The following is a 24,016-nucleotide window of genomic DNA, read 5'->3' as shown; positions in this document are numbered from 1 at the left end:
TCTCTTTGTTCTCTTCTACTATTATTATCATCAGGGATCTGAGTATCCTATGCTGCAGAAACATTCAGTGCCAAGACATATGGCTTGACAGGCATATGTCAAGAATGCTTTGATGGTGTTTCCTGCTTGGCAGGGGGTTGGACTGGATGGCCCTTGTGGTCTCTTCCAACTCTATGATTCCATGATTCTAAGAGAACACAAACTGAATTCCAATAACAGCTGACACCCCACCCACATTACAATTCTGTCCTGCTCTCTCTCTCTCTCTCTCTCTCTCTCTCTCTCTCTCTCTCTCTCTCTCACACACACACACACACACACACACAGTTCCACCCTCCATTTTATCCTTGCAACAACTCTGTGTAGTAAGTGAAGCAGGGATGGTGTAAGTTTAATGGCTAAATGTGGGTTTGAACCCTGGTTTTCCAGGTCCCAGTCCAGCACTCTAACGACAGCCCCACAAAGGTGTATAACAGGAGACGGATAGCCTCCTTTCTGTTTTCAAGAGGGGACATTTGAGCCCAGAGAAGCAGGGGAGAGGACAGAAAATGAGATATTTTCCCCTCTACCAGTTGTTTCTTATAGAGGAGTGTGTTTATCTTTCTGTGTGCATGTGTGTGTCTGTGTGAATACAGTGTCTATGTGAATATCTGTCTCACAGTTTCCTCCCTTGTGAAATTCGCAGGACCCTTGAACCATATGAATTAACATTTTCATTTCATTTGTGTAAAGCTCCTGGTTTGCATTTCTACACGGTGTGTTCTAGATACCGTGTTAAGTAGTAGGAAGGAGCCATGGACAGGAAACAATACAGTTAATGATAAGTAAAAGTGTTCTCAAGTAGAGACATGTGAGGATGGAAGTTCTTAGTCACCCAGATGTTATACTAATAGTGTGTTTGTTTTCTGGGGGGACACAGGGGTATGCATACCCCTAAACATTTTGTGAATCTTTGTACTTTTGTCCATTTACTGTATTTATTTTTTATTGATTTGAACTATAAATTGGAGGTTTTCCTGAGTCAAAAATGAGAGTACCCCTAAACATTTTTAAATCACTGCTAGTAGTCCTTTATAAATGTAAATATCTATAAACCCTTGCTACACCCTGCTGGACTTTTGATTGCTAGGCCAGAAGGTGTTGGGGCACATTCCCCCTCCTCATTTTTCACTTTCCCCCCTCCCATTCATTTAACAGGAGTGAATACCAGCCCCAAGACTGTCATAGGTTTTATCCCTTGTTGGGGAAATGAAAGGTCACTGGATCTTGCAAATGCTATGCTGATCCTAGTCCCATTGTTTTTGTCAGTTCCCGTGCTTTGTGCTTTTGTGTTTCTATATTGTAAACCATCCTTTGATCCTCAGATGGAGGGCGATATAGATATTTAATAAACAGAATCGTGGAATTGTAGAGTTGGAAGGGACCCCAAAGGAAGCTATGCTACACAAGAACTCTCCTTCCTCTATCCCTCTATCTCCTTCCTCTATCCCTTGCCATTTGAGGCTTTGTTTAAGCACACACAGCAAAGTGAATACTAAGAGAAAATTAAATCTCTTCCATTTCTCTCCATCAAAAGAGGAGGAGGTTGAAAGCTCTTGTTTACACAAGCTCTCTATTATAGTCAGTTGTATCTCGTTCTAAATGCCATCAAATGGAGTGTAGTTGGAAGCTGTATAATCTTGTACAATTTCATGAGTGGAGCGAGTCCGTCAGTGTGAATTGTTTTCTCTGTCTTTGAACACTGAGCCTTTGTGTGTGTGTGTTTCCTTTTGTAAGGGCTTCCTTTAAGGGCATGAGGGCAACACAGCTGCTTAAAAAGCACTGATTTCTGTGTGCACGTTTCCCCCCCCCCATCCCTAGTTTTAATGTTGTGTTACAACTAAAGAGCATGGCATGAATGTCTCCTTTGTTCAGCTGCAATTCTCTGTGACAATGCTCCAGTTCAGTAACTCTGCTGGCTGCATGTTCGCCCCTGTAGAGAGTTTAGCAAACACTAGCAGAATGCCACACACATTTTAAGATGGGATTGACAGCCGTGAATTTGCTTTTCAAGAATTTTCTATGCTGCAATGCATAACACGGGCCCGAGTCATACACACAGGTTCCATGTTACAGAACCTGGGGTAAATAAAGCACACATACAAATATGTGCATGCATACTATCCTTTAAATTAATCCCAAGGAGGGTGTATAATTGCATAGGTAAGCCAAGACCCCTATGCAGGCAGGTAGGATGTCAGATTGTGACTACCACCAAGGTTATGCTGTCATTTCCCTCCATCTTATCCTCTGAATGCTTAACTCAAGTAATAGAATGTTTAACTTGTAGCTGGTGTGTGACTGCCAGGAGGGGAATAAAGGGGGAAACATTTTAATTTTATTTGTGTGTGTGTGTGCTCGCGCACTTGGAAATAATTGCTTTGAAACTGGCACATATTTGAATGTCTTGTAATCATCTGGCAGTGTTTGCTTTTATCAGCATCATTTAATAGGCATTGATCCTGCTGGGAAAGATTGAAGTGAGTTCTGGGAATTTGCTGCCCCACTCGGGCATAGTGGAGTTTGGTACGCCTGTCCTTGGAAGCAGATGACTCAGAGTGTGAGGTGGCAGCCTGTGTAGTGTTGAGAGACGAATAAGGCAGCTAGATTTAATCTTCGTTTAATTTCTTGGCATCACAGATTCTCAGCTATCAGATGAGGACCCGGCCTCTCTTCGAAAAAAAGAATAGAGGTATTGTCCATTGTGAGGCATGCCAATTTATTTAGTTGGGGCTTCAGTCCATCTATTCAGCTCGAGAACACTAAACATAAGATCAGGCCAGTGGTCTGTCCAGTCCAGCATCCTGGTCTCACAGTAGCCAACCAGATGGCTGATGGAAGCAGGATCTGAGCTGCTCTCCTCTCCGCAGTTTTCAGAAGCATTCTGCCTCCAACCATAGAGACAGAGCATAAGGCATCATGGCTAATAGGTAGCCATTGGTCGCCTTTTTGTCCTTAATTTTTTCTAATTCCCCCTCTAAAGCCATCCAAGTTGGTGACCATCACTGTCTCCTGTGGGAGCAAATCCTGTAGTTTAACTGTGTGCTCTATCAATAGCCTGATTCTCCAAGAATTTGTCTAATCCTCTTTTTAAACCATCTAGGCTGGTGGCCACCACTGCCTCCAGCGGGAGCAAGTTCCATAGTTTAACCATGCATTGCATGAAGCAGTACTTTCTTTTGTCTGTCCTGAATCCTCTACCATTGAGCTTGATTGGTGGTCCTTGAGCTCTAGTGTTCTAAGAGAGGGAGAAAACCTTTCTGCTGAAATAGCGTGACGATGGTGGAGTGGTAAAAGTTAAATTGTGTGCTCAGTTTATATGATTCTCCTCCTCCTTCCTTGGTTGAATTGGGTTTCCATTGTGCTGTTTTAGTGCTGCTGCCCCTGGCTGAATGGAGGAACCATGGCAGCAATACCCTGAGGACTTGGGAGTGGTGTTATGGGGGAGGGGAATGGACTAGAACAGGCATCCCCAAACTTCGGCCCTCCAGATGTTTTGGACTACAATTCCCATCATCCCTGACCACTGGTCCTCTTAGCTAGGGATCATGGGAGTTGTAGGCCAAAACATCTGGAGGGCCCGCAGTTTGGGGATACCTGGACTAGAACATTAATCAAAATGTAAAACACCAACACAAATGGTAACTGATTAAAATGTCTCCACACTGTTTAATATCACCACAAAGTCTGTACAAGTCAGGTGTGAGAAATTCATGTAGCATTTGAAGAATATGTAAACCACTTTGAGGTTTGTTTGTTTTTCAGGGTTGTCGTTGTTGTTTTTAAACAATGAAGTTGTACAGTATATGACTTTTATGAAATAAATGAATAAAATAAGGTGCTGAAAAAGGCTTAAGTTCCATAGCAACTCTTTGACTCACCTCTCTCATCAGTAGGCTTCAGCTTACACATGGTGCGGTCAAGAGAATGTGCTTGGTAGATGTTAAAAGAGAGCAATGCTAGATAGGAAAAGGGTTGTCTGTTTGATATATTGAAGCAACCAATTCACTGTTTTATCGGTTAAGGCACTGTGAACTATTCTCAGGGGAAAAAAGAGTTGATTGGACTTGAGTGCCAATGTAACTTGATTCCAGCAAACTCATCAGTGAGTTTATAAAAGTTAACAACACCATTGTCACTTTGCTGATTTTTGGTCTCAAACAATGTCATAAACTACATTTACTCCCATAGTAGTATCTAGTTCAGGCATCCCCAAACTTCGGCCCTCCAGATGTTTTGGACTACAATTCCCATCTTCCCCCGACCACTGGCCCTCTTAGCTAGGGATCATGGGAATTGTAGGCCAAATTATCTGGAGGGCCGCAGTTTGGGGATGCCTGATCTAGTTTCACTCCATTCTTAATAGACTATATATATATTTACACATTTATACTTCTCCAATTTTTAGAAAGCCATTCTCTAGCCATAAGATAAAATAAAATAAATGTCTACAAAAAGGTGTTCATTAGGGGACAGTGGGCATATATTTGTGAAATAAAGCATGTGTTTCATTAGGTAAAACTGATTGCAAAAATATGTGTAGTAGGATCAATGTGCACCAAAGTGTCAGCTATTTTTCATGAGCAAAAAATGCAAAAACAACGCCCCTAACTGCTAACTGATGTGGAAAACTTGGACTTAAGATTTGAAAAATGAGACACTGAGAGAAACTGAAGTTGACACATTCATCAATCCCTACTTGCAGCCCAGACCCTTGTCAACTGGATCCTTGTCTTCTTTGGAGGTCCAGAGTTAGGTTTAGTGCCAAGGAACTAAATTCAGAATCAGAGAAAGTCCCCAATGTCAATTTCACTTCTGCCACGAACACACTGGGTAGCCTGAAATAAATCACATGCCTTGTTAGCCTTGGGGTTGTATCCAAAGTAGTGCTAAGTAAGTCTCCTGCCTGCCTACGGATTTCCCTTCCCGCCACTATGTATTCTCATATCTGATCTGAGGCTTCCTGGTACGGATTTGAAGGGTACAGGGAAAGTTTTTTTGGGGGGGGGGGAGTTCCACTCCACAAGGAAAAATCCTTGCAGTAATGGGATGTGTCAGCTCGATACCACCCTTGGCTCCCCATCTTCAGAATATGAATGATAATGCTAACCTGCTTTACAAGAGACCAACTAAGTTTGTCATTGATATGAGCTTTCGTGTGCATGCACACTTCTTCAGATACACTGAAACAGAAGTCACCAGACCTGGGAGATTGAAGTTTTCTCCTACTGGTTTCTCTGTCTTGTGATTCCTGATGTAGATTTATGTCCATTTATCCTTTGGCGTAGGGTTTGGCCTGTGACACTGGTACCAGAGCATGCAATAAACCCAGATGCCAACTTTGCTGCCACATACACCTGGACAACACCATTAATGGCCCCAACAACATCCAACATACCATCTCAGGCCTATTTAATTGCTCATCTTCTAACATTGTGTATGCCATCAAATGCCAGCAGTGCCCTTCAGATCTCTATATTGGACAAATGGGCCAAACCCTACGCCAAAGGATAAATGGACATAAATCTGACATCAGGAATCATAAGACAGAGAAACCAGTAGGAGAAAACTTCAGTCTCCCAGGACATTCTATACAAGATCTCAGAGTAGCTGTCTTATTACAAAAGAATTTCAGAAATAGACTGGAAAGAGAAGTTGCTGAATTGCAACTTATCACCAAACTTATAACCATGGAGAGACCTGGTCTGAATAGAGACATGGAATTCTTATCTCATTATACATGATAAAGCTATTTTTAGCCATCTCATTCCTTGCTTTTTCCTGTAAGACCAATTGCAGTTGTTAACAGTCGTCAACAGGTTTACCACACCTATCAGCCAATCACCCATTCCCACCACCCTTCTGAGGAATACTCCTCCCCACCCTCTCACTATATATAAGGGTCTGGTGCAAGGGTTGGCAAGGTTTACCTCGCTTGGGCTGGTTCACTCCAGTGGAGATCCCTCCATGGGCTGGATTGTGTGTGCATGTGAGCATGTGCACCACGATTTCCAGTGTCTGCGCATGCACAGATGCGATTTCCAGCACCATGGAAGCAAGTCCCTGTGCTGTGCTGTGCTGGGCCAGTTTAGCACAGCGCAAGGGGACTCGCTGAGTGGGCGGCTCATTTCGGGGGTGGCTCATGGGCCGGTAAAATGCCCCCATGGGCTGCTTGTAGGTTGCCTACCCCTGGTCTGGTGACTTCTATTTCAGTGTATCTGAAGAAGTGCGCATGCACACGAAAGCTCATACCAATGACAAACTTAGTTGGTCTCTAAGGTGCTACTGGAAGGATTTTTGTTTGTTTGTTTCGACTACATCAGACCAGCATGGCTACCTACCTGTAACTAGAACTGCTTTACAAGGAAGTTGTAAAGCAAAGTAATGGATGTGAAACACTTTTAAGAGACATTTTGTAGTGCTATATAAATGCTAAATATAATAATAAATGCTCTCAAGGAATTCCCTGTCCCCGATCCATATATTTAGAGGTAGTCTATTGAGGTCAGAAATGGGGAGAGAATGATCATACATTTTCTCAAAAGATCTTTTAAGAAGTACTTGGTTGCCTCTGGAAGATTTGCACAGCAACTACCAAGCAGTGTCTTTCTTTTCAAAATGCAACACAAGTGGTTTTATTTCCAAGTTCCTTGTCAATCATTTGGTCTCTTTTGGCCCCTTTTCGAAAATAACCCATCTGCAGCATATTGAGTCCATGCTGTTTTGTAGTCCTTCCTTTGCTTTTGCAAATGAGGTGGCTCTGAACAGAGGGGCCTTCATTCATAAGGTCACCTTTTCGTGAACTTCTTCCATGAGGGATTTTATCCATTTAGAAAGATCAATAAACAAAAAAGTTTGACAGGTTTAGCATTCCAATGCGGAGTGGCTAGAGATAAGCAAATATTAATAGTGAGAGAATGTGCTTGATTGCAGAGAAGATTATGATTTTCAGTGACAAATTCCTGTTTGTCCAATAAAAAACAACAACCAACTTTCATGTGTTGATATATTGTGCCACAGGCTCTGACACCTCGAAGCAATTCATCCATTTAGTTATGATGTAGAATGGAGCAGTGCTTTGTGAGATTGCAATAGTCAGCCATGAGCTCAGGTTGCACTCTCTTTCCCAATAAAATTGGGGGGTGGGGCGGAGATCAGTCCACATGGCTAAATGCAGCCCTGGAATTCCAACTCCCCCCCCCCAAGCCATGCCACTTCCTCTGTTGGCAACACCTCTCTTCAGACCACACCCTTCATCGACCCTGATCCACACCTTCAAGTGCTTTTGTGGGGCTACAATGTGTCCTTGAACTAGGGCAATGCCTCTTGTTTGTCTGGATGGAGAGTGTGTATGTTGGATGTGGGGGGTAGATGTAGAAATATTTGACTTTTACATTGAGGAATGTAGCCTACTGTACAAAAGTAAGAGTCCACTCTGGCCATGCCTGCAGAAAGTTGCAATCTAGGGAATATGGCCTTTGGGTCAACAAAGGTCCTCCCTCCTTCCTGCTATAAAAGATTGAGATTTTCCCATTTTTGCATCTGAAGACAAATAGTTTATTTTGAACTGCATCATAACATCAGGTGATCTATGATCAAATCTCCCCTGAAGTCATTCCCCCCTCCAAAAAAGGCAACACAGCTATGGAAGGAAGAGCTGCTTTGGGATGCAGGAGCAAACTCTTCCCCATACCGTTTTCCTAATTGAAATACAGTTGTATCTTGACATATGAATGCCTCGACTTCCAAAGGTTTCGACTTACAAAGTCGACAACCCCAGAAGTCTTTTTGCCTGTGCAGAAGTGGCGCGCGCGGTCCGTGCATGTGCAGAAGTGCAGAATCTCGCTTTGTGCATGCGCAGAACAGGCGCTTCGACAACCGAAGACTTCGACTTACGAAGAACGCCGCAGAACGGATCGCCTTCGTAAGTCGAGGCACCACTGTATTCTTATTTGCTCTAAGCAGGGGGAGATGCAGATTATATATTGTTCCTGTACGTTGCCTACTCCAATTGAAATATGTGATAGGGACTGAAAAATCTACCTATTCCAAAACAATAGGTTTGATCTCGTGGGGAGGGCCATAGGTGTGTTAGTAGAGCATCTGCTCTGGATGTAGATGGTCCCAGGTAGGACCAGGAGACACACTTGTTGGAAATCCTGGACCCACGCTGCCAGTCAGCATTGGCAGTACTACACTAGATGGACCAGTCGTCTGACTCAGGATCATAGTAGGAGGCAGTTTCCTATGTTTCAAAGTTTTTGTTTCCATAAATGGTAGGAGTTTTCCATTCATGAAAGGGGGTCCATCCATAAGCAAAGGTGCCTTCCATTCATAGAACAAACCGTTAGTGATCGTGCTGACCATTAAGGTCAGGAATGGCATCATTTTGTACTGCTGTGTATTTAAATTGCCCAAAACATATGCCTCAATACTTTGGTGAATGCCCTGATTTTGCAATTGACTGCTCAAGAGAATGGCATGCATTGCATCACTCCAGTTTTCCGGTTATTGTGACATGATGCCAACATCTCTGAATGCCGTACCACAAATTGGGAACACAGATAAATACCGCTCGTAAAACATTTTCTGTGCTACTTCCATATATAGATTTTCTTCGTTTGGGGGCTACACTCAAAAGTGGAACAAAAATGTTGGCTCTGTAAATGGAAAAAATGAAGGGGGGGATGTGACACAAAAATATGGCACATACAGTTAGCCTGATGCTTGCTCTTTGTGGAAGGCAGATGTATCAGTTGTGGGACTGCAGCTTGAAAGCATATAATTATCTTAAATGATAACAAGAACTATTCGTTTTGCAATTGAGGTTGTCCAAAGGAGGCTAGTCTCTGATTTTTATCCTTTTAAGATAATGTTACACTGCTATGTAAGGAAAAGTTCAAACACCAAGAAGAAAGCTTGTCCACTAAAAATTGTGTTTCATTTGCAATATTCACAGGACTGTTTGCAATTATATTGACCTTGGGTGGGTTTTTTTTTTTAAGAGGGTGTTTAATCAAAGACAATTGAATTCACACTAAAAAAGAAATTGTTTATTAATGGATTGCATCCAACTAAGACTAACTCAGAGAAGACCCAATGTTTCCCTCTTCCCCTAGCCTACAAAAAGACCACATGTTTGGTAAGTTTTTAAAATGGTTTACTTACAAATTGTCCAAAGGTCAGATTCATTTGCTATTTCATACATCATTTAGAAAAATGTTGCACAAGCAGTACAGTAAAACTTGTCTTAGTTACAATGTGGTGAAAGATCTTAAATCATTAGTATAGGACCTGAAGAATGGCTTGTGAGAGCCATGAGGTCTGAGCTGGAGTGACCAGTTCAAACCTCTTTACACAGTGAGCTTCTCAGGTAGGCTGGAGGTTGAAGAATAAGCTTGATTACCATTTCCTCCCAACATGAGCTAAGCCCAGCAGGACGGTTTACACTCAATGCTGTTAATTCTTTAGTGCAGGGGTGGCCAACTTCCAAGAGACAGTGATCTACTCACAGAGTTAAAAACTGGAAGGGATCTACCCTCCTTTTTGGGGTTCAGGTCAAAGTTGTTGAGCTTTTTTTTTTTTTAAGAAGGAAAGCCCTGTTTTGTTTTTGAGCTTCTTTAGGGAAGAAAGCGATGTTGAGCTTTTTTATTTGGAAGGAAAGCCCTGTTTTTCGTGGTTCGGGTCATTTTAGGGGTGCAGGGCAAAGATGTTGAAGTTTTTTTTAGGGCAGCCAAAGTTTTCTAGCTTCTTCGGGGGGGAGCAACTGATCTACCGGTGATCTACCACAGACGTCCAGTGATCTACCGGTAGAATACGATCTACCTGTTGGACATGCCTGCTTTAGTGCATTAATTAGGCTTAAGCATGTTAGTTATATGAGGCTGGTTATCCCACACATATTAGATAACAGTAATGTTTTCTATGGGTGCTATCAGATAGTGGTTTAGTCTATCCTTCTTGGTTTTCCCCAGGTGCTTTCAGACAATATTGTAGTGCTTCCCACAATTTTTTGTTCCTGAGTATTGGGAAGTGGTTTACTTTAGATTCAGAAACATACAGAGAAAGCTAAAAACCTCTCATATATATATATATATATATATATATATATATATATATATATAAAATATATATGAATGCCATGCAAATGTGGCTGCCATTTAATATAACCATAGCTTATTATTTTAAAGCTGTTGATTGGGGGTGTTTATAGCTCTAAAACTATTCAGGAATGGAACTGTTACTTTTCTACTCTGTTACATAACCCAGATATGGCACAATTTGATAGTGTTCTGTAAACTGCAAGACTCAGCTGGGTCTACTTCTTCAATAGCAGTCTCACAGCATAATCCTTAAAAAACCCGTGGACTACATGGTCCTCAGTGTTTGAAACTCCCATTGTTCTAGGCATAGTTTGTGGCCGGGAATTCCATTAGCACAAGCAGTTTTTGAGCTCTGGGTGCAGTGCTGTGCCTAAGATTTCAGATTAAAACTGCAGAGTGAAAGGAAAGGAGGACCCTTTCCTGCTATTCTCTGAAGATTAGAGAAGAGACCTTCTTAAGAATATTAGGGGGGTGGGCAGGGGAAGGACTAGACCATGTGAAAAATGAACGTAATATTTTAGCTGCGTCCTATTCATTTCCAGCTTTGTATTCTTGTTATTTTGAAAAGCGCGCCTAGACATTCCATTGTAGTGACCATAACCTAGGCTTAAGGCGCCATTCACATCTCAGTTTCTAACACCGACGGTCCTTTAACTTCCCAATTGTTAAGATGGAATTGATTAATTTCTGATAGCTATCTATAACCAAATTAGGGCAAGTTTGTAGAGCAATAGGCTGAAGAGCAGCAAACACACCATTGGCATCCTTGGACTGTACACGATCCTCCTATCTTCCTCTCATGCTAAATCAAGGCTTGGTGGGCTCCAAGGTATTCATTTGTTCTCTGTGTCCTTGAGGAATATTGCCAAGGGGTGTACAAAGTTGCTGGAGTGTGGCAGGATTTGCCTGACCCATTAAAGGTCTTCGGGCGCATCCCTAACTGTGTAACTAATTACCCTGCTGCTCAGATGTGAGCAGCTTCCAGGTTTCTCTCTGGGTGCACTCATTCATTCGATCAGCTCTCACAGGCCAGTTAATTACCTGCAGCTGTGTCTCGAGATCAAACAGTCCTAACGGGTCAAGCGCAAGCTGTGTTGCTTGCTGCCTCTTTAGAAAAGATACAAGGAGCAATCGTATCACCAGATGCACAGTGGCCCCCTCACTAATCTGTTTTGCTGCTTATTGTCTTATTGGAATCATTTATTTTGATTCTGTCGACATAGCCAACTTCAACCTGAGATGGATTGAAAGATCAGAAGGGCTGAGGCTCTTTAGATGAAACCCTTCATAGATGGCCTCCAAAGGTTCTTTTCTAGGGTGTGATCCCAAAGCACAACGTGAGCATGAAAGCGTGATTTTCTCTAACCCAATCACTGTCCTTTCTCTTTGAGGATAGAGGGTAACCTTGCAGTTGGCCCTACTCATGGGCCATTTCATTTGATGACATTCTCAAGCAGCTGGAGATCACTCCACAGGGGAAGAACTGCAGCTCCATCTTGCCTTAACTGGATCTTTATGTCATGGCATTTTATGGATAACAGACTGTTTCATCAGGTGCATGAAAAAGACTTTAAAGGTGTGAGCTGTTTAATCACACACACAATGAAGTATAATGCATCATTATGTGAAGGGTTAGCAACATCTTGTTTTTGTTGGGGGGCATGGTGCATATATATGTCAGATGTTTGTAATTCTGAGGCAAGTCAATAACCTAACAGCTTTATTGAAAACCAGTCTTTTATTGGCTTTTTGGAATTATGATACAATAGTGCTGAGACACTCTCTCAAAAGAATTGTATACAGTTGGTTTCAAGAGCAAACATATCTTTATAACAAGGAAATACAACTATATGGCACTTTTATTCAAATGAATAAAGGCTCACAGAGCTGTTAGCACAGAACTAACCATGACCTTTCAAGCACAAGGTCTCCCAGAAGTGAGCGTGTGCCCACATTGTCTCACTCCAGACAAACCACAAGCTTTTCTGTCATGTTCCAGATAAATGTGCAAGGCTCAAGAATGTGCTTGCACTCTGGACCCTTGCCCCTCTTGGCTGATAAAAACTAGCAGGGACGGGGCATCTGGCTGGACCAGGGAAGTGATTAATGCCATCCTTAATCCTTTCCCTGCAGCTACTTTGGGTTCGGCGCATTGTGAGGATAGCCTAGGTCAGTGGTCCTCAACCTTGGGCCTCCAGATGTTTTTGGCCTACAACTCCCATGATCCCTAGCTAGCAGGACCAGTGGTCAGGGATGATGGGAATTGTAGTCTCAAAACATCTGGAGGCCCAAGGCTGAGGACCACTGGCCTAGGTTATTTTGTCATGCTTCTCCAGTGTGGTATCATTCAGAGGTTGTTGGACTGCAGCTCTCATCATCTCTGAACATTGGCCTTGCTGGCTGGGATTGATGGGAGTTGTAATCCAAGTGATTTGGAGGGCACTAGATGCGGAAAGTTTCATGATGGTTGTCTACAGCCTGGTAATCTGCTATACCCAATTTGGGGGACATGGGGGTTGCATGACCAGAAGGCTTTCTGTGGGCTTCCCTTAAAGGGTAAAGGGACCTTTGACCATTCGGTCCAGTTGTGACCGATTCTGGGGTTGCGGCGCTCATCTCGCGTTATTTGATGTGCTTTCAAACTGCTAGGTTGGCAGAAACTGGGACAGAGCAACGGGAGCTCACCCCGCCATGGGGATTCGAACCGCTGACCTTCTGATCAGCAAGCCCTAGGCTCTGTGGTTTAACCCACAGCGCCACCTGCGTCCCTGGGCTTCCTTTAGTGGGGGCTAATTAGATGATTCCCACCCTTTCCTTTGTCTCTTTATATATATATTTTCCTCTTTTTTCCCTTGTAGAAGACTGAGAAATCTTTTCAAATAATAGACTTTCAAGTTGAAGGTTTGTAGACTTCATTGGTTTTTCTTTTTGAAAGTATTCCTCTCCCCCACCCCACTCCAGTTCTACAGCAGTAAACTGTAAATAAGATGTGGGCTGAAAGCCCAGACCAAAAATTTATCACCATCCAGTTGAGATCTTACCAGGAATTTCCAGCTATTCAGCTTGTCACCCGTATCAGAAAATAGCTTCTAAATCTCTCCTTCCCTCTTGACTTAGGCAGTAAAGTCATTGATGCCGCCTAGACAGCTAATCATGGCTTGATCCACAAATTTCTCCAAATCTTTATTAAAAGTATAGTAAAACTTCTTTTTTCTGTGTCTTGTCACTTCTAGTCTTGTGTGTGAAGTAGCAAATATACCAAGGTTCCATATATTAGTAAGTGGGGGGATAGGGATGGGGGACGACGACTTGTGTAGCATACAAATAATTTTGCCTCTGGGAAATTCTATGTCATAATACAAATAATTGCTGGGAGTGGATGTTGTTGTTTGCAGAAAAGGTACATTAGTCATTAGAAAAAATATATCCCATGGAGAAATTATAGAGCAACTTTCAAAATAGCTATTGATCTTTATATTAAAAAAAGCACACACACCACCTCCATATGACCAAAATACATGAAATAAAAGATCTATAAATTAAGATTGAATATATGGTATGGGTAAGCTCAGAGTAGAGACACACATCTTAGCATGAGAGTTAGGAACTTGAGTATTAAGTGCTGATTTGCCGTTGTATTTGGCTTTATTGTAGCAAACCCATTTGCACAGGGCTAAGGATCCTCTTTGTGTGGTCACCCCACCTCTCTGAGTGGTGATAAGTTTTATGTACCAAACCAATAACCTGGCACTAAAGTTTCATTTTAACTTTTTCAAGATGAGCCATTCATATTAATGGTTATTTTGTATTGTTTTGTGGTATTATATGCTTTATTGTACTTGCACATGTTCTTGTGTACCACCTAGATATTTTTCATGAGGGGCAGTGTATAAATATTTTTATTAATTAAAAAAACCCCACTATGATGGTGATCAAAAAAACTGATCTGTAATTCAAGCTGAAGGTAGTGACAGCTATAGAGAGGCATTCTGAGAAGTAATTCCAAGACTAGAAAACATAGGAGCGATAATCCAGGTATATTGCTAGTGGGATCAAATGCCAGGTTTGTCACATACACCCCCCACTCCAGCTCGCTTTGACTTCTGAAGATTAGAGTTAATAGGACCCTTGCTTTGAAAATACAGGGCCTTTTCAATTTCAATCCCATCAAATCACTGATTCAGTAAAGCTTTTAAAAATATGTATTTACTGGGTGTCTTGTTTGGTTTCTAATAATGTGTTGCTAAGCAGTAGACTGGCAATGAATCTTTTTTTCTCCAGGTTTTTTTTTTTTTTTGCAAGGCATGAGGAAATGGCCTGCCAAAAGAGCTTGACTTAATTTCTTCCTGAGTTTTGGCAAATACCAAGTTGCACTGTTTTAAATTTAAATTCTCATAAATTCCAAAAGAATACTTCAAGTTAATTGGATTGTTAATATGAAACCAGTTGCTATTTTTTTAAAACAATCTCACTCTCTTGCCCTGTGAATATGTTCCTTTTTTCCTCTTCAAAAACGTTGGACCTACATGTTAGGTGTGCCATATTGCAACACTCTTGATAGTATCCAATGTCATTGTTCCATTAGTGCAAAGGTTTGGATGGTCAGTGGAGAAAACCAACGTCACCTTTCATTAAGAGTGTGTAGGTATATTTTTTATAAAAGGTCTTGGCAGATCTTGCTGGACAAGGCTACCATATATGCAAGGCTTCACCATGGAAAAGTACCTTTCCCCATTTGCCACTTCAGTGCACCCAGTGAAGGGCCTCTGACAGTACAATTCTGCACATGTCTGTTTAATGGGATATCCTCTCAGTGTGCATAGGGTTGCAGTCTGAGGATCATAATTGCTGGGCAGGTTCTTATCTGACTGCAGTCCTTCAGTGCTCAGATCCCCTAAGCCTAAAGAGCTTAAATGGTTGAAAACCTATCATTTTGAATGCCTGGAAGCAGAAAGCTAGTGGGTCTGTTGCAACCATGGTAGGTCCCCCCTCCCCATGGCTAGCTTCAAGTGCTCTGTTTTTACAGGTCTAAGTCTTCAAAGCATCCCCATGTAAAAAACATATTGCAGTAATCAGATCTGGATATTACAATTGGATGGGCAACAGAAGCTAAGCTACTTTATATCTCTGTCTGGGATGGCCACCTCTGCTGGTGAAAGCCAACTGATGTCACAGGTGTTCCGCAGGGAATCTAAAGCAGGCATCCCCAAACTGCGGCCCTCCAGATGTTTTGGACTACAATCCCCCTCATCCCTGATCACTAGTCCTGTTAGCTAGGGATCATGGGAGTTGCAGGCCAAAACATCTGGAGGGCCGCAGTTTGGGGATGCCTGATCTAAAGTAAAGTCTGGTTCTGGCAACGTCCTCAAGCTGTGGAAGTGATCCTTAAGGAAGAATGTAACCTTATTCAGAGCAAGCATGAGCACATAGAAAAAACCTGCTCAATCAGTCCAAGGACCTATCTAGTCCAGCATCCTGTCCTCACAGTAGTCAACCAGATGCCTGTAGGAAACCCATAAGCAGGATCTGAGCACATGAGCACTTTCCCCTCCTGTGGTCTCCAGCAAATGGTATTCAGAAGCATTGCCGCCTCCTGTTGTGGAGGCAGAACATAGCCTTTATGGCTAGTAGCTATCAATAGCCTAATACTCCATCAATTTGTCTAATCCTCTTTAAAGCCATCTAGGTTGGTGGTCACCACTGCCTCCTGCGGGAGCAAGTTCCATAGTTTAGCTCTGCACTGTCTGAAGAAGTTCTTTTTTTTAAATGTGTTCTGAATTTTCCAACATTAAGCTTCATTGGATTTCCATGAGTTCTACTGTCATATTGAATCACAGTGGGGTATGCTGACCTGGCAGCCACAGACAGAAAGTCTTTACAGAGGGTGGTGAATACAGCACACGATATCATGGGCTGTCCCTTGAGTCCACTAGATGACATTGCAAGGAATCGTTGCCTTAGGACAGGCATCCCCAAACTGCGGCCCTCCAGATGTTTTGGCCTACAACTCCCATGATCCCTAGCTAACAGGACCAGTGGTTGGGGAAGATGGGAATTGTAGTCCAAAACATCTGGAGGGCCGAAGTATGGGGATGCCTACCTTAGGAGAGTGAGAAAATTCTCAGGGATGAGTTCATAACTAGAGGTACCACTGTATGAGTAAGAGGCAACGTGATAGAACAGGGTGATCCAACTTTTCATACCAAGTAGGCTGCAAGAGTACTTTGACATGGACCCTGCCTTCACACCTCCTTCCCAAAGCCCAGCACCTTGCTTACCTGGCTTTGGGAAGGCAGCACAACGCCTGGGGAAGGCGTCAAATGTTGCCAAGGCCCACTAAAAAGGGCCTTGAGGGTCACAAGTGGCCCTTGGGCCACGCGTTGGACTGCCCTCTGATAGAAGTTCATAAAAAAAATCTCTGAGATGATCAGAACCAGCAAATTATGCCTTGTCTGAAGGCCCTAACTTTGATGATGACCATCACTTTGTGCTAAACTCCTACATTATTTTAAAGCAGAGTATAGCCTTTTGCTTATTTTACACTGAAATTCTCCAGAACGCTGCCTGATTGATTTTGCTCTTGGAAAAGTTCACCAGGGTTGTTCATGTTAGCTGGGTTGACACAGTGCCAAGTTGCGTATACATACATTGACATGGTGAAAATAATTGCTCCTATCTGATGTGTCACAGCAGAATGCTTTTTAAAATGCAGCTCTGTCTTTCTGGTTGCACAAACCTTTTGGCCCTCAATCAGGCTGTCACTATTTAGAAGACTTCTGTAAATCTGTTGGGTTTGTTTGTGAGGTTTCTCCCTTTCATCTTTTCATCACTTATTATGCTTTTTCCTCTTTGATACAGTTTTCTCAGTCCGCTCATTATTCTGTGTATCAGACACTAATAGCTGACCTCTGTTTCCAAGAACTCCATAGTACAAAGCAAAACAGACTGGGTATTCAGACCCAGAAAGCTAGTATGCTCCATCAGAGCCATTTAACGGTGGTTCAATAGACTGAGATACTGTGCAATTGTTGCTCTTCTGCTGTAAAGTATAAGCAGAGTTACATTGGGCTGTCCATGTTCCTAGGGCTTCCCCACTTTTTACACATCAGTGGGTGGGACATAGCTGTGTGAGGGAGGGACAATTAGGTCCCCAGCTAAGTTCAAGGTGCTGGTTTCGGTGCCCTGTACAGCTTAGGACCAGGATACCTAAAATATTGTCTCAGCCATTACATACCTAATAAGTCACTGCACTCTGCAAGTGAGGGATTCATGCGCACAATGGGATCTGTGCCTTTAGTGCTGCAGCTCTTACTCTTTTGAATTCCCCACCATTAAATATTAGGCAGGCACTGCCTCTGTTGTCTTTCCAGTGCCTACTGAAGAACATCCTCTGCCGGCAAGCCTTCTAAATTGAGACCCTTTCCAGTCTTGCGCCTGCATATTGCTTTTAGATTATTTTAGAAGTTCTAATGGTTTTATCATTTGTAGTGCTTCCCTTTGGGTTCTTTGGGTGGAAGGGCAGGATATAAATTCTGATAAGGATAATACTAAATTCATGCTTCTGTTATCCTTGGAGAGACCACTTAAGGAAGTGTGTTTGGGAAGCCAGTGTCTCTCCTTGAAGAGCCTTGTTTATGTCCCTTCCCACCTCTTTTACACACATGTATGGACAAAACGCATGCTCACTCATGCTCTCTTTCTTTTATATGTCAAACAGAGAAGTGGAACATATGGAAGGGAGATCTTCATGTCCCTCTCCTCCCCCAGTCAGGAGAAAGGGGTCTGCCTGCTGATTTCTGGGGGTTTCATTGTAATTTCATTTTTTAAAAAAGAAAGAAAACGGAAGAGAGACAGCACTTGTGGTGGTTCATGCTTTGCACCCAACCTGCAGGAATTGTTTGTTTGTGTTTGTTTCACAGAGGCATATTGCATCAGCTGGGAGGGCTGATAATTTAATGGGGCCAGCTCAGGTATATATAAAGAAATTTAACCCTTTACTGAAATCTCAGGAAAATCCCTCTTTGGAAGCTAGTATTTCCACAGGGAGGAAATCCCCCATTGGCAGGTGTTGGGAGCAGATGGTATTTATCCAAAAGTATGAAAAGAACTAAAAGTTTAGCTTGCTGAACTAATCTCTGATATGTATGTAGTCTTATCTCTTAATGGCAGCCTCCCTGCCAGAGGAATTGAGAAGAAACTAACAGAACACCATTCCTACAGTTAAGGTGATACTTGTAATATTCTTAAGTGGGTCCCTTAAGTGGGTAACCTCATGAGGTTGTTCACTAAGCACTGAGAGCTCTGCTGATATATTAAACAAAGGATAAGCAGGACTAACCCTTAGGCCAGCTTACATAAAACTGAACTAGAAGACTGACACACACACACACACACACACACACACACACACACACACACACACCATAAACACTATCCTCTGAGTCAAAGGAGGAGCAATCATCATAGATCATTTAAACTCTTTACTCAGCATATACAACAGTACAGTCATACCTTGTGTTGCGTTCCGCTCATTACGGACTTTCAGCTTACGAATGCGGCAACCCCGGAAGTGTTTACTTCCGCCCACGCATGCACAGAAGCAATCTGCATGCTTTGCGCATGCGCAGAAGCAATCAGCGCACTTCTTGCACACACAGAAGCGCTCGATCGCACCATGCACATGTGCAGAAAAGGCGCTCTAGTTGCGGACTTTTCAGGGTGCGAACGGCACCCCAAAACAGATTAAGTCTGCAATTAGAGGTACCACTGTACTGAAGAGCACATGCTATTAGATTTCATGCTGGGTAAAAGATGACAACACTTGAATACTTCTTCCCCGAAAATGGACTGATAGCGACCACAGAAGAGAAAGATGCATGACATGGGGGCGGGGGGGGGGAATAGATTGTGGGTCTTTGGACTTGCTTCTCTGTCAGCTGTTCCCAGTGTCATTCAGAAAACCACACTTGAAATCTGGGAGTTTCAAAAGCAATTTGTGTTGCAGTAAAAGGGTCTGTCATTTGAGAATCACAAACCTTAACGGGGACTAACATCTTTCAAGAAGAAAGGGGGGGGGGAGATGAAAAGGCACAGCGTAGCTATGATAGTTGTGGATGCTGTGGAATGGATACACTTGTCCTGTTAAGGAGGACACCAAACTAGGGTTTGTAAGTGGAAACTGTGGCTTTATAATCTTCTGGCTTTGGGGAGAGTGTCAATAAACAAGTAGATTAGAGTAAGTTGATACCACGTATTTGAAGCTCTCAGAAAGCCTCTGACAAGATCCTCCAGCAAAGGCTCTTAGAAAGCTTAAGTAATCATGATATGTGTTGAAATGTCTCTCTGTGGATTAATCGCAGTTGAAGAATTGGAAGCAAAGAGTAGGCAGAAATAATCCTAAAGGGGAAGAGGTAAAGAGTGGGTAGCACCAATTGTGGTCATTCATTATTATTATTTGTTGGACTGGAAACAGCAGTCAGTAGTGGAGTACTCTTATCACTATGGGTAGCGGAAACCCACTTGCTTTATTTTGAAACTTAAGGTTCTCGGGGTTTATTTTTGCACAAGGGGGCCTTATCAGGTAGACCATGTGGCTAACGTGTAGATGGTGAGGTTCTGAGGTTATTGGATAACAGTATTAGAACATTAGCTATTGGGGAACTAAAATTCTAGCATGCAAATAGGAGATAATCATAATGTGAAACTAGTAGCAAAGACAGTGCCTTTAGTCATATAGATATGATCATTTTTCTTACCTATGCATATGGCTACTTTTACCCTGTAGCGGCTGGAGGAGATTACTTGGGCACACTCAAAACATGCTCAAAAAATAATAAAATGCTCCGAACAACGCTAGGGGCATCTGATCTCCCACAAATAAAACTTGGGTGATATAGTTGTACCTTGGTTTTCAAACAGCTTAGTTATTGAACGTTTTGGCTCCCAAACGCTCCAAACCCGGAAGTGACTTTCCGGTTTGTGAACTATTTTCAGAAGCCGTGCTTTGGTTTCCGAACATTTTGGAAGTCAACGGACTTACGGAATGGATTTCGTTCGACTTCCAAGGTACAACTGTACTGTAAATGGTTCTTTTTAAATAAACATTTGTTTGTGGTTTAGCATGCCCACAATGTTTTTTTGGGGGGGGGAATGTGTGTGTGCAGGTTCAACCTCTCAGCTGGAATTAATATTCCAGGCAGGTCTACTTGATAACCAGTTGTTCCATGCAAGTGAAACAGGGGACAGAGCAGAGCGATGGGGAGTGGTAGGTAGATGATGGATGCCTGCCACACTTACAAGCCAATAGGGGAACCCAAATCAGACCCTGAAGTATCAAGCTCTGTGTTCAGGATCTACAAGAAGGTACATACTGTATAATCAAGTATTGGGCACCTGGGTGGAATTGTCCTCTGCAAAAGAGTGGATCTTGCCCTTTTGTCTCTCTAGTTAGCCCGAGGGTTTCTCTGCTATATTTCAGTTAAATACAGTTGTGGTTCCATCCATACTAAAGTATAGTAGAAGCTCTTTTCAGGTTGCCTAAAGTTCTTCAACCGCACTGCCTGTCTCTTCCCACTCTGAGATAATGAACTGATTCATACATGCATATTCATAGGCTGATGATTGAAACATTTAATGATTATCTGCATTCATGAATTCAATGTGCACCTCAAGCAGAAATTTCATATCTCATCTCCTCACATTCACCTCAAAGCGCAATTGCACATTCAGCTGCTAGTCATCAAGTGTAGAGAAATCAAGTGATTGTACATGAATGTGCAAATGGGCCTGTTCTGGAATATTACTGAAATTTGCTTATGGAATGGCACAGCAGTTGTGGGGTATTTGTTTTTTTGTTTTAAGAAAAGGTTGCAGTCTAACACTCTGTGTTTGTATAATGTGGCAAGTGCAAGGCAAAATATTCTCAGTTCTACCCACAACATTTATAATGTCAGTTTAAATATGTCAAACACAGGCCAAACACACAGTATGATTTGTAGCTTTTCTCAGAATTGCACGCCCTTTATGCATTCCCCTCTTTTAATCTTTTTCTTCTAAGTTACACAGGAGCGTGCCATTATTTGTAGCCACTGGAGGAGTATTCTGTACGCAACAAGCCATCTATAAAAACTGTATATAGAGTTCTGCTTTATGTGCAATAATTAATTGGTTCTTTCACACTGACAAATGCTGGTGGCTTTCTTAATTAAATCGTGCAAGTTAAGGAAATTGCATTGTCAGTTTGTTTATTGGTGTATGAAATCCATCTGGCACTGCCTAATATTTTCCTTTTGTATTGTAGTATTTTTTCTGCTTCTTGTAACCACTAGGATGCAAACAGAAACAGTCATACAAAAGATCATTGTATTTGATTGAAGCTGGAAGACTACAACCAGGGCCGTGTTGACAAAGCTTCACATTGCTTTTGCTGCAATGCCATGTTTGTTGTTGATTTGCAGGCTGGTTCAATAGGTTTTGCCAGGTGGCCATTGGTCTCATGGTGCAAGTTCTGATGATAGTTTATCCATAAATCTAAAGCAGATATATGAGTAAATGCACACACCTTTAAAATAAGGAGATTCTACAGTGAAAGGCCAACATTCAAAATAAAAAAATTCCTTCAGTAGCACCTTAAAGACCAACTAAGTTTATATTTTGGTATAAGGTGCTACTGAAGGATTTTTTTTATTTTGCTTCGACTCAGACCAACACGGCTACCTACCTGTAACTAAGGCCAACATTCAGTCATATATGAATGCTGATGATCCCAGATGAATTCATAAATATTGGTATAGTGAAGGGGGAGCACAGCAGGAGCAATGAAATCTTTTGCTGGCTCACCAGGGTAACTGATAAACCCTTCTTGCTCTGGCAAGTAAGTGGTAATAATGAGGCTTTCATGATTATTTGTGGCAGATTAGCATAGAGGATTTCAGACAGACAAACAAGGGAAACGATCAAGCAAAGGCTCGAGTTAGTCATTTTCTTTGTTGAAGTTCCTACTTCATCTGACAGTTTAACCAGGAACACTTCTTTCTGGAATCTGGAAGCTGCATTTCAGTTTGCTGAAGATCTTTTGTTAAATGGAAGTGTGCACAGGATTGCAGTGATCCTAATAAATTGGGTATTGTGCTCTATACGCCTGTTCTTTCTCAGGTAGGTGTGTGTGTGTGTGTGTGTGTGTGTGTGTGTGTGTGTGTGTGTGACTTCTTACCGTAGAAGCCCTCTTGCCCTTAAGTGGTATATAACAATGTCAAGGTCCTTGACCCAGGGGGGCTTTGATTGGCTGGTGGCTCTGTTGGGTCAATAGATTGGGTGCCACATGTACATGGAAATTGCCTGGGATTGGAGAATGAATAAGCAAGCTGGCAATGGCAGGGAGATGAGGGCTGTCAATGTGTGATATAGCAACCTTTCTTTAGTGTGTGTATTAGGAACTTGGAGGGAATGGAGGGCTTGGGGGATGGAGTAATCTAAAAGTGACGGGCTTGTGTAAGAGAATTGACTCTGCCTTTAATTTCGACTTCACAAATCAAGATTCATGTGTAGGATCTTATTTCCTGCTTTTAATGTAAGGGTCACATTGCAGTTATAAAATTAGGATATTGGTGCACTCTGCAATTAGAATAGTGATCATGAAGTATGAAAAGGAGGTTAACTGGTTGCACTGGAAAATCCAGTTGTATGATTTGCCTTTGGTGTTTCACCCATTCCTGAGCAAGAGTTCTGTTCATGTGAAACTTGAAGAGTTGTAAAAATAAAAATACTTCCAGTTTTTTTTAAAAAAATAAATAAATGGCATTACAAAACGTCTTTTAAGCTAGTGTAGTGTTTTAATGGCTGAGAGCCAAAACAAACTTCATACTTGTCATGAATAGCTGGCATGGGGGTGGGGGGAAGCCAGATCTGACATGGGGCTTTAATCTTTTGTTCCCCACCTCAGTTCCAATTTGGACTGCAGCATAGTGGGGGATGGTTAAAGCTCTCTCAACACCATGGTCTCAATCCATCCTGCTTTGTTTTCTTTTCTTAAATCAACAACACAAGAGCAGACTGCATGACAGATGTCACATCTTGTCTGTCCCTGACACACGACTCAGGATGAACACTCATTCTCTCTCAGTCTCAACCTCTCCCAATATGGAACATGGGGATGGTCACACTTAATTTCTTACAGGTTGTTTTAATTATTAGTGCAATAACAGATGTCAAACACTCAGAAAGAGTGTGGTGTTTGGTTGTATTATAATGTTTTAATTTCTGTTTGTGTTCATAAAGAAATGTGAGGAATGTTTTCCTGCACAGTTTCACTCTTGATGTGGGTGCAAATATGGAAAACCGAATGCTACCCACTGTCTAATGTGGATGTCTTGATTATTTTGTCAAATCACTTTTGCACGAGCCATTTAGTTTAATCAGTGCAATAAAGGTCACTACAGCTTCAGTTTGTCAGTGATGATTATTGTTAATGGAGTTCACCCCAATTACCGTTGAAATCACACTTTGTGAAGACAGCAACACTTTTCAGCTTTAGAAGATATTGGTCATGAAGAAAAGCTTAAAAAGAAGGCATGAAATAATTACTGAAAGGTGGCGTTGATAGTTTGGTGTAAAATGCACATTTCAAATGTGTGTGCTTTCAGCAGACTACCTGAGATGGTTGTAAAGCGCTTTATATCATACAATATAAAGCGGATTGTGGTAGGGCTGTTAGGAAATTTAGCTCAGGGTTTGGTTTGTGTTAGGCCACAGGTCATGCTGAGTAATGGGGGCGTGAGTATGCAAATCCCACGGATCTGATTGGTTGGGGGGCCCCTCTTAAAGCCTCGTCCTCCATTTTAGAGTCACATTTTTGCCTGGCGTTTGAATCCCCTCCC

The 24,016-nt window shown here is 42.2% G+C and overlaps 1 protein-coding gene across 6 annotated transcripts in view; it reads left to right on the top strand.

Annotated features, from left to right (window-relative positions):
* PTPRK (protein tyrosine phosphatase receptor type K) overlaps nucleotides 1-24,016 on the top strand; it is a 341,441-nt gene that overhangs the window by 130,148 nt on the left and 187,277 nt on the right. The gene's annotated exons all lie outside the window — the stretch shown is intronic.

This window comes from Zootoca vivipara, chromosome 3 (assembly GCF_963506605.1).
Source record: "Zootoca vivipara chromosome 3, rZooViv1.1, whole genome shotgun sequence".
In the NCBI taxonomy this organism is placed as follows: Eukaryota; Metazoa; Chordata; class Lepidosauria; order Squamata; family Lacertidae; genus Zootoca; species Zootoca vivipara.
The sequence above is the reverse complement of the archived record's forward strand: the minus strand, read 5'-3'. Positions and strand labels throughout refer to the sequence as shown.